The following is an 11,087-nucleotide window of genomic DNA, read 5'->3' on the forward strand; positions in this document are numbered from 1 at the left end:
ATTTTGGTGGGATTTTTAAATAAAGTTATCAAAGGGTTGTAGTGAGAAAGAGGCTCTAAAGCTTATAAAAATCATTTTTGAAAGAGATAAACCTCAGGGAAAATAATCATATAAATAATTCCACTGATAGAAGAAGTGTTTCTTGAGAGGGTATATAAGTCCAGCAATACTTTTGAAAAGTTTTTACTTGGGGAAAAAACTCCACAATATCAGAGAAAAGAAAGGTACTGAAATCAAAGGATAAATCCAGAAAATAAAATTTAATTTCCTGGCAAAATTTTAATAAACAAATCATGGTTAAATTTTGGGGTGTTACAAGTTCCCAATATCTTCCATACTACATACATTATAGGCGGTTCCCAAACAGAATGGTAAAGATTTTACTCCCCCTCCACCAACAATCACACTCCACGGCCATCCGAAACAACGGGGTACCGTCCATACCAACAACAGTCCTGGGTGATTTTTGTTTGCAATTATTTTTAATTTGATTTTGATCTTTTTGATCATGGGACTGGGCATCCCGGTTACCAGCCATTTTTCTCATGAATGATGAGCGGAGTCCACTCATCTTGAGAATAACCCACCTAGCATGGAAGATACTAACAGCCCCTAGTCTCTACATGAGTTATTCGGGCATACAAAACAGATTATTATTTGAAGGTTTAGAGTTTGGCACATGCAAATTTACTTGGAACGGCAGGTAAATACCGCATATAGGTAGGTAGTAATATGGTGGACACTCATGGAAAAAACTGGGTTTAAGGATATTGGAAGCACAAGTTGTATCTCTACTTGGTGCAAGGAATTTTGGCTAGCATGAGGGGGAAAGGCAATCTCAACATGTTTGAATGATCCATGACAATATACTTTAACTGAGATGTGAGAAAACATAACCCATTACGTTGTCTTCCTTTTCCAACATCAACTCTTTAGCATGTCATACTTAATTAGTGCTCACAATTATAAAAGATGTCCAAGATAGTATATTTATATGTGAAATCTCTCTTCCTTCAATATTCTTTCATGAATTGTTCAAGTGACCAATACAATGCTTGCCAACCTTCAATAAATTTACTACCTCTACTTCTTAGATGTGAAGTCATTACTCCCAACGGGGTAAGCATATGAAACATATATAATTTCAGATTTATGACATTCAACTCATTCAACCATTTACTCATAGGATATAAGTGAAGCACACGAGTAAATGACAAACTACTCCAAAAAGATATAAGTGAAGATCAACGAGTAGTTAAATAATTATGTAACTATGTGAAGACTCTCTCTCATTTAAGTATTTCAGATCTTGGTATTTTATTTAAACAGCAAGCAAAACAAAATAAAATGATATTGCAAGGATAGCACTACTCATGTGAAGAAGCAAAAACTTAGGTTCAACCGATACTAACCGATTGTTGTTGAAGAAGAAAGGTGGGATGCCTACCGGGGCATCCCCAAGCTTGGATGCTTGAGAATTCTTGGAATATTATCATGGGGTGGCTTGGGCATCCCCAAGCTTGAGCTTTTGTGTCTCCTTAATTCCTTTTATATCTCGGTTTCCTAAATCTCGAAAGCTTGATTCACACCAAACTCAACAAGAACTCGTGAGATAATTTAGTATAAAACAATGCAAAAAACATATAATTTTCTATTGTAACAAATTAATAACATTATTATTCAACATTGCATACTAAATGTATCTGCATATTTAATACTCCTATCATCAAATAGAATCATTAAACAGGCAAGCATATGCAAACAATGCAGACATAACAGCAATCTACCAAAACAGTATACTCTGTAAAGAATGCAAGATTCATCATACTTCCCTAAGTCCAAAAATTATAATAAAAATATTAAGCTATAAGATTTATCAGAGCTAAGTATGCAAAAAGATTCAACATTATATCACTCTCTGACTTTTCTAGGGAATTTTTGCAACAGCGGTAAACTTTCTGTTTTGAAACAGCTGCATGTATACTTGCAAAATAAGCATGGTAAATGCTATCCTTGACATTTTTATTGAAAATATAGATGAAAACATTATTATAAATAACATAAAGCAAATGCTAACAAAATAAAATGATGCTCCAAGAAAAACACATAACATGTGGTGAATAAAAATATAGCTCCAAGTAAAGTTACCGATGAACGAAGACAAAAGAGGGGATGCCTTCCGGGGCATCCCCAAGCTTAGGCTCTTGGTTGTCCTTGGATATTACCTTGGGGTGCCTTGGGCATCCCCAAGCTTAGGCTCTTGCCACTCCTTATTCCATATTCCATCGAATCTTTACCCAAAACTTGAAAACTTCACAACACAAAACTCAAAACAAAACTCGTAAGCTCTGTTAGTATAAGAAAATAAATCACCACTCAGGTACTGTAATGAACTTATTCTTTATTTATATTGGTGTTAAACCTACTGTATTCCAACTTCTCTGTGGTTCATACCCTCCGATACTACTCATAGATTCATCAAAATAAGCAAACAACACAATGAAAACAGAATCTGTCAAAAACAGAAAAGTCTGTAGTAATCTGTGTCAAACGTATACTTATGGAAATCCAAAAATTCTGAAATAAATTGGTGGACCTGAGGAATTTGTCTATTAATCATCTGCAAAAAGAATCAACCTAAAATCACTCTCCAGTAAAAAAATGATAGCTAATCTCGTGAGCGCTGAAGTTTCTGTTGTTTACAGCAAGATCATAAAGACTTCACCCAGGTCTTCCCAAAGGTTCTACTTGGCACTTTATTGAAACAAAAGCTCCAAAACATGATTACTACAGTAGCATAATCATGTGTACACACAAAAACAGTAAAGGTAAATATTGTGTTGTCTCCCAACAAGCGCTTTTCTTTAATGCCTTTCTAGTTAGGCATGATGATGACAACGATGCTCACGCAAAAGATAAGAATTAAAACATAACGGGAGCATCATGAAGAATATGACTAGCACATTTAAGTCTAACCCACTTCCTATGTATAGGGATTTTGTGAGCAAACAACTTATGAGAACAATAATCAACTAGCATAGGAAGGTAAAACAAGCATAACTTCAAAATTTTAAGCACATAGAGAGGAAACTTGATATTATTGCAATTTCTACAAGCATATGTTCCTCCCTCATAATAATTTTCAGTAGCATCATGAATGAATTAAACAATATAACCAGCACCTAAAGCATTCTTTTCATGATTACAAGCATATAAGATTTATTACTCTCCACATAAGCAAAATTCTTCTTATTCGGAATAGTGGGAGTATCATAAGAGACTCGAATACTAAAAGTTGTTTCCACATTAAAAGAGTAATGTTCAGAAAAAGGGCAAGCATAATCATGAAAAGTTTTATAAATATAATCATCACTACTTTTTATAGCATAAGTTTCATCACAATAATCATCATAAGAAGCAACTTTGTTTTCATCATAATCGATTGAAACCTCTTCCAAGATAGTGGAATCATCACTAAATAAAGTTGACACTCTTCCAAATCCACTTTCATATTCATCACAATAAGATTAAACATCTTCGAAAATAGTGGCATCACTAATTCCTAGAGTTGACACTCTTCCAAACCCACTTTTATCAATATAATCGTCATAGGTAAGAGGCGTGCTATCATCATAACAACTTTGCATATCAAAACTTGGGATGCTAAAAATATCATATTCATTAAACGTATCATCCCCAACCTTGGTACAAACATTAATTTCAGCAAATATATTCTCAAATAATTCATCCTCATCAAACATAGCTTCCCCAAGCTTGGGCCTTTTCATATCATAAGCATAATTACTCTCATCATTAATAGTATGGATAGAACCAATAGTATAGCAATTATCATCATCACAATGAGTAGTAGGAGCAACATCATTCGGGAGGGATACCTTTTTATCTTTGCTGCTCCTTCTCTTCCTTTTCTTCTTCACATTATGTGTGGGTTCAACCCTCTTCTTTGAGCTCCTTATTGATGAGATTGGTTGAATAGAAGGCTCCTCCTCGATACCTGATTCATCATAAGAAATAATAGGAGGATAATGGGAAGTCTCTTCCCTTTCATTAGTATTCTCTTCATCTTCTATTTGTTTTCTTTTCTTTCTGTAATTGGCAATATAAGGATTTTCAATGCAATTCACCGCACAATACATATAAATTTCCTCTAGATCAAAATCAAAGAGCTTCTCAAGGGCAAATTCTGGAAGATGCTTAGTTAAACATTTCATTTCTTCATAACCCAAAAGCAAAGTAAGTTCATTATAATGTGCAAGGGAAATCAAATCATCACAATTTTTGGACATGATTCGATCATGAAATAATTTGCACCGGAGATGTAAATGACCACGTTCATTGCAAAGTTCACAAGTGCGGCAAAGGAAATGTAAATTTTCAGCACTCACATCTATCTTCTCTATTTGGTGTGTTCATGCAAACATGCACTCTAGAAAAGTTGACATGCTTATAAGAGATATTTTCATCATGACTAGAGCAATCATCATTAGTATCATGGATATTCAAAGAATTCATACTAACAACACTGCAATCATGCTCATCATTCAAAGATTTAGTGCCAAAGATTTTATAGATTTCTTCTTCTAGCACTTGAGCACAATTTTCCTTTCCATCATTCTCACTAAAGATATTAAAAAGATGAAGCATATGAGACAAACTCAATTCCATTTTTTTGTAGTTTTCTTTTATAGACTAAACTAGTGATAAAACAAGAAACTAAAAGATTCGATTGCAAGATCTAAAGATATATGTTCAACCACTCACCTCCCGGGCAACGGCGCCAGAAAAGAGCTTGATGTCTATTACACAACCTTCTTCTTGTAGACGTTGTTGGGCCTCCAAGTCCAGAGGTTTGTAGGACAGTAGCAAATTTCCCTCAAGTGGATGACCTAAGGTTTATCAATCTGTGGGAGGCGTAGGATGAAGATGGTCTCTCTCAAACAACCCTGCAACCAAATAACAAAAAGTCTCTTGTGTCCCCAACACACCCAATACAATGGTAAATTGTATAGGTGCACTAGTTCAGCGAAAAGATGGTGATACAAGTGCAATGTGGATGGTAGATAAAGGTATTTGTAATCTGAAATTATAAAAACAGCAAGGTAACTAATGATAAAAGTGAGCGTAAATGGTATTTCAATGGTAGGAAACAAGGCCTAGAGTTCATACTTTCACTAGTGCAAGTTCTCTAAACAATAATAACATAATTGGATCATATAACTATCCCTCAACATGCAACAAAGAGTCACTCCAAAGCAATTAATAGCGGAGAACAAACGAAGAGATTATGGTAGGGTACGAAACCACCTCAAAGTTATCCTTTTTGATCTATCTATTCAAGAGTCCGTAGTAAAATAACATGAATCTATTCTTTCCGTTCGATCTATCATAGAGTTCATACTAGAATAACACCTTAAGACACAAATCAACCAAAACCCTAATGTCACCTAGATACTCCATTGTCACCTCAAGTATCCGTGGGCATGATTATACGATATGCATCACACAATCTCAGATTCATCTATTCAACCAACACAAAGTACTTCAAAGAGTGCCCCAATGTTTCTACCGGAGAGTCAAGATGAAAACGTGTGCCAACCCCTATGCATAGATTCCCAAGGTCACGGAACCTGCAAGTTGATCACCAAAACATACATCAAGTTGATCACGTGAATATCCCATTGTCACCACAGATAAGCACGACAAGACATACATCAAGTGTTCTCAAATCCTTAAAGACACAATCCTATAAGATAACTTCAAAGGGAAAACTCAATCCATTACACGAGAGTAGAGGGGGAGAAGCATTATAAGATCCAACTATAATAGCAAAGCTTGCGATACATCAAGATCGTGCCAAATCAAGAACACGAGAGAGAGAGATCAAACACATAGCTACTAGTACATACCCTCAGCCCCGAGGGTGAACTACTCTCTCCTCGTCATGGGGAGCGCTCGGATGATGAAGATGGCCACCGGTGAGGGATCCCCCTCCAGCAGGGTGCCGGAATAGGGTCCCGATTGGGTTTTGGTGGCAACAGAGGCTTGCGGCGGCAAAACTCCCGATCTATGTTCGTTATCGATGTTTTTAGGGTATATGGGAATATATAGGTGAAAGAAGTCGGTCGGGGAGCGCTCGAGGGGCCCACGAGATAGGGGGCGCGCCTAGTAGAGGGGCGTGGCCCCCACTCTCGTGGCTTCCTCAAAGCTTCTCTGACGTGAACTCCAAGTCTCCTGGATCTTGTTCGTTCCAAAAATCAGTTTCCCGAAGGTTTCATTACGTTTGGACTCCGTTTGATATTCCTTTTCTTCGAAACACTGAAATAGGCAAGCAAACAACAATATGGGTTGGGCCTCCGGTTAGTAGGTTAGTCCCAAAAGTAATATAGAAGTGTATAATAAAGCCCATAATCATTCAAAACAGATAATATAATAGCATGAATGCTTCATAAATTATAGATACGTTGGAGACGTATCAACCCGGTACCACAGCGGTACTATGGCTGAGGACCCACAGGTGGTACTACCGCTGCAAAGCGGTACTGCCGCCTGTGGCTCTTGAGCGGTACTACCGCTGGGGCCAAAGCATACTCATAGGACAGAAAAGGAAGCTCCATCTAAGCGGGAAGGCTCAGTGGGTACGAAGAGGATGTGTACATGTTGATTCCACCCTAGCCTTACCAAAGCGGACCCCCTCTTGATAGTACGGTTGTCGGATTACGGGTTCCGGCAGACCCTTAAGGTTCGAACTCTGGAGTGCGCGCGGAGATCTCTCCTCTACCTACTCACGTCTTGTCGCCTCGCAAAGGATCTAGGCTACACGATGAACAACACAAGGGACGCAAGGTTTATACTGGTTCAGGCCTCCATTGTGGTGTAATACCCTACTCCAGTGTGTGGTGTGGTGGATTGCCTCTAGGGGCTGATGATGAGTAGTACAAGGGAAGAACAGCCTCGCGAGGGATGTTCTTGGGGTGGATTAGATGATATGGTCTGATCTCTCTACTGTGATGGCTAGCCCTATATATAGAGCGAGGCCCTGGTCCTCTTCCCAAATATTGAGCGGGAAGGGCGCCAAAAATTGGCCATTTTGAAGGGGAACATCTAGTACACTTATCCTGACTAAAGTTGGTCCTCGCCTGCCAAAGACTCTAACGATGACGCCGTCCTGGGCTCCACGGTGACCTCCATCCTGCCGTTCTGCTGGTCTTGGTCTTGTTTCACCAAAATGGTAGCCTTTGCTTGATACCTTGGCCTGCGCTTGCCCCCTTTGCACCAAAGAGGAAACAAGGACACTACGCAGGCCGACGCCCGCCTGGCTTCGGTCGTCATGGCTTGCGTTACGGGCACCTCGTGAGGCACCCTGCCTTGATCTATCTGCCTCCTCGCGAGCCATCCTGACGAGGCTGCGCCTAAGGAAGCTTCCTGTCATCCGCCCCGTGAGGCTTGGCCCCTCGCGAGGGTCTTGAGAGTGAGCTGATGAAGTTGGGCCATACTGGGCCACTCTTTGAGCCACGCTGCAGGCCGCAGGCAGGCAAGTCTGGGTACCCCCTTTCCCAGAACACCGACAGTAGCCCCAGGGCCCAAGGTGCGCCCGGGCTTGGCTTAGCAGCGAAGCAAAGGGGCAAGTGCGAAGCGCCGCGGGCCCCAACAGCTTGCGGCCTTGGGCGCCGCGTGGCGGTTGATTGGACGTGAGCATCTCCACTTCCCCATGACGCCTCGGCAACCGTTCGACAAGACAAGTCCCTGCATGCAACACGGGTCATGATTACCTGTGATCATGGAGGTCGACGGTTAGCCTCCTCCGGCTATAAGTACAGAGCGGCGTGTGCCCTTCCAGTCCATCTCCCCTTGTTCTACTCCTTCTTCTTTACCTCCCCCCTTAGGCTCGCTGCGTCCCATGGCGTCCACGAAGAGGTTCTCGGCTGCGGAGAAGGGGAAGGCCCGCCGGGAGGGGCCTAACTCTCCTCCTGCCAAGCACGGCCGGGGTCGCCCCCGCAAACATCCTGCGACTCCTGCAAGGGCTGCCCGAGGCCTCGGCGGAGGCCCCTCGCTTGGTCGAAGCCGCTCGACCGGAGGGGAAAGAAGTGCCGCGGCCGCTCGGCCTCCTCGCCCCCGATTCCATTCTGTGGAGGTGCGGTCGGAGTTTGTTGTTTGGTCAGCGGACCCGACTGGTCCCTAGCTCCAGCTTCCTCGCTTCTTTGTCGGTGATCTGCCAGCTAGTGCCACGAACGGGCTATGGCTCCAGGAGGATGGCTGTTGCAGCAGGGCTTCTTGGGTGGCGGTGGAAGTTTCCGTCGCTGGGAATGTGGCGCTGACTCGGGGCTGGCAGACGTTTGCCCACACGTGCGGCCTTGGTCAGCGGTGCACTCTCCAGTTCAGGTTCGACGGTGACGCCACCCTCTTCGTGAGGGTGTTCGGCGGAGATGGCCGCTGCGCTGGGTGCTGCCCCGAAGATGACGACGACGGCCGCACACTCATCCATGGCGAAGACAGTGGTGAAGATGAGGCCGGGCACACGCTTGGCGGCGCCGTGGTTCTTCAAGCTTTGGTGATTCCCCTTCGGATGACAGCTCCTCCAGCGGTGGCCGTGACCAGCCACCACGCTGCCGTGCTCGCCTCGAGGGGGGAGGAGGATCGTCCCACCGTTGCGCCCAGGTGAAGCGTGAGGAGGAAACTGCCTAAGCTCCGGACTGTAGTTGGTCGTGTCGCGCCCATTTTGTTTTACCTGCATGGAGAGAGAAGTACGGGGCCCCATGGGAGCATGCTAGGCTGTTGTTTTTAATTATCATGATGTTCCTATTATTCCTGTGATGTGCTATGGTGCAGCGTGCTTGCGCGTAAGGGCAACTTAGCTCAGTGGGAGGGGTTTGTTGCGGCGCCAGCCTCGGGAGGCTCCGGCCAGGGGCCGCGTCACAGGTCTCGAGGCCTGCAAAAAGGACTTGCCGGAGGGTTAGGATTCAATCTCTGGCCGCAAGGGTGGCCCGCTCGGGCCCTGCGTTCACGTCGTGATGCCCGTGGGGCCTTGACTGGGAGGAGTGCTCCCACTACAAACTTAGGTCGAGGAACCTCACGAAATCAAACCAAGCGATGCTCGCGAGGGTGCCTGCGCGGCTTCCCTCGCGAGGGTTGCGAAAAGAAAGCAAGGTCATGCGAGCGACAGAAACGGGAAACACAGGCTGGGTGCTGCACAACACCAAAGGCAACTTCAACTAAAAGCTTCAAGCAACGAAAAACTAGCCAACTGCAAAAAGCAAATGAAAAGCCGCGTCCGGCACCTAATCTAGTCTTCGACATCTTCTCACCAGCGCGGAGCTCAGTGCTGCCACTGGGCATGGGCGGGAGCCCCCGAGGCCCAGGGGCGGCTCTCCGGAGACTCCGGGGCGTGTACAGCCCCACTCATTATTATGTGAGAGTGTCACAGGCGGCGAGCTTCATAGGCGTTTGCCTTCTTCACAGGCACCGGTCCTTTCCTTGAGAGAGGGGGGAGAGAGCTTCACAGGCGTTTTCCTTCTTCACAGGCACCGGGCCTTTTCTTGAGAGAGGGGGAGAGAGCTTCATAGGTGTTGGCCTTCTTCACAGGCACCGGGCCTTTTCCAAAACGGCAAACTTCACAGGCATTGTCCTTCTTCACAAGCACCGGGCCTTTTCCATAGGCACTGGGCCTCACTCAAGGGTAGAACCTCCGGAGGTGGTGAATGTTCCATGCCTTCGGGATGGGCACCCCCTCCTGGGTCTCCAAGCGTGTGGAGCCGGGCCTGGAAACATGAAAAACCTTGAACGGGCCCTCCCACATGGGAGAGAGTTTGTGCAGCCCTTCCCTGGAGAGGACCCGCCTGAGCCCGAGGTCGCCTACCTCGAGGGTCATGGGGCAGATGTTGCGGCAGTGGTATCACCGCAGCGCCTCCTGCTATCGGGCCCCCCGCAACGTGGCCTCTTAGCGGCGTTCCTCCCCCAGCACGAGGTCTGTCGCCTGCATGGCTTCCTGCTGCACCTCATCAAACGCCAGGACCCGCGCGGAGCGAGCCCTGACCTCGTGAGGGAGGACGGCCTTAGCTCCATAGACGAGGAAGAATGGGGTTTCGCCAGTTGACTTGGTCGTGGTCGTGCGCATTGACCATAGTATGGACTGTAGCTCGTCATACCAGCCCCTGCCGCAAGCCTCCTGCTTCTTCTTGAAGGTCCTGGTCTTGAGGCCCTTCAAGACTTCCGCGTTGGCTCGCTCAGCCTGGCCGTTGCTCTGAGGGTGCGCCACTGAAGCGTAGCATATCTACGTTCCAAGGTTAGCACAGTATGTTTCGAAGAGATTGCTGGTGAATTGTGAACCGTTATCGGTGATGATGCGGTTAGGCACCCCGAACCGGCTCACGAGGCCCTTGATGAACTTGACTGCACAGCCTGCCGGGATGGTGCGGGCAGCTTCCACCTCAGCCCACTTGGGAACTTGTCCACGACAATGTAGAGGTAGCGATAGCCCCTGGCGCCCGAGGGAATGGGCCCAAAATGTCCAGCCCCAAACCGCGAATGGCCATGAGAAGGGTATGGTCTGCAGGCCCTGTGCCGGCTGATGGATCTGCTTGGCGTGGAATTGGCATGCTTCACAGGCTTTCACCAGCTCGACGGTGTCGTTGAGTGCGGTGGGCCAGTAGAACCCGCTGCGGAATGTTTTGCCAACGACACTACTAGGAAAAGGGCTATAGATGATATGACCACTAATGGCGCACCAGGCATGTGGTGCGCCATTACTATATACTAATGGCGCACCATGTTCTGGTGCGCCATAAGTAGTTTTGAAAAAAAAATGTTACTAATGGCGCACCGTTGTACTGTGCGCCATTACTAGTTGATATAGTAATGGCGCATCAAACCCACCGTGTGCCATTAGTAGTTTTGAAAAAAAAATTGTTAGTAATGCCGAGCCCCACCTCCCCTCCCCTCGCCGCCCCCTTGCCCCACCAACCGCCGCCGCCCCACCGCCCCTCGCCCCGTCGCCCCCACCACCCGCCACCGCCCCCTTGCTCCGCCCCTCCGTCCGTCGCCCCCACCACCCGCCACCGCCCCCTTGCTCC

Source organism: Triticum dicoccoides, chromosome 2B (genome assembly GCF_002162155.2).
Source record: "Triticum dicoccoides isolate Atlit2015 ecotype Zavitan chromosome 2B, WEW_v2.0, whole genome shotgun sequence".
NCBI classification, from domain to species: Eukaryota; Viridiplantae; Streptophyta; class Magnoliopsida; order Poales; family Poaceae; genus Triticum; species Triticum dicoccoides.